The sequence below is a fragment of the Labeo rohita genome, chromosome 13 (assembly GCF_022985175.1).
Source record: "Labeo rohita strain BAU-BD-2019 chromosome 13, IGBB_LRoh.1.0, whole genome shotgun sequence".
Classification (NCBI taxonomy): Eukaryota; Metazoa; Chordata; class Actinopteri; order Cypriniformes; family Cyprinidae; genus Labeo; species Labeo rohita.
Window position 1 is genome coordinate 24,758,455 of NC_066881.1, and position 797 is coordinate 24,759,251.

The window sequence follows — 797 nt, forward strand, 5'->3', positions numbered from 1 at the left end:
GAGCCTCGGCTTGCCAACAGGCCCCGTAACCAAGGGAACTGACATTTATTGAGCTGAAGAAACGGTTATAGGAAACTAGACACCTGCAATCCAGCCAATTAGCTTATGAGGGAATAGTCCTGTTTCATTTCCTGACACTGAATGGCCTTTTCAAATGACCAAGAATAGCCATGAGGGTTATTCATGCTCAACTTATAATAAAAACCCAGACAGATCTCTTTATGTGCTCGCTTAGACAGGACTTACATCTCAACGAGTTTGTTTAAGCTTTGTTTGTTTAGTTGGCAACTCTATAGAGCGAATTCAATAAACAGTTCAGCTTAATGCACTGAAACGGCACCGCAACATATTTAGATTACAGTAACTTATTGTTTTCATGTTGCACAAACACTTCCTTTCCATTGAAATTAGGCTGATTAGCATTGAAGCTCATTTCCGCCTCAGAGTAAAATAAACAAAAAGGTATCTCACAATATACTTTTGTACAACAAAGACTTTGTGTTTCACAATATATGGCTTTTTTCAGCCATTGACTAGCATAATTTTGACTTTTACATCCCATAGTTCTACAGTGTTTCCTGCAATGTTACTTTGTATTGCACAATTACGGCTTTATATCACACAATTTGTATTCCTATTATTTGAAAATAATAATACAATAATAATAGAATAGAATAATAATATAATAATATAATACAATAAATTAAAAAAAAAAAAAAAAAAAAAAAAAAAAAAAAAAAACTTTGCCACCTGTCTGGTACGGGGTAAAACAAATCTCTTCAGCTATTAAAAGCCAA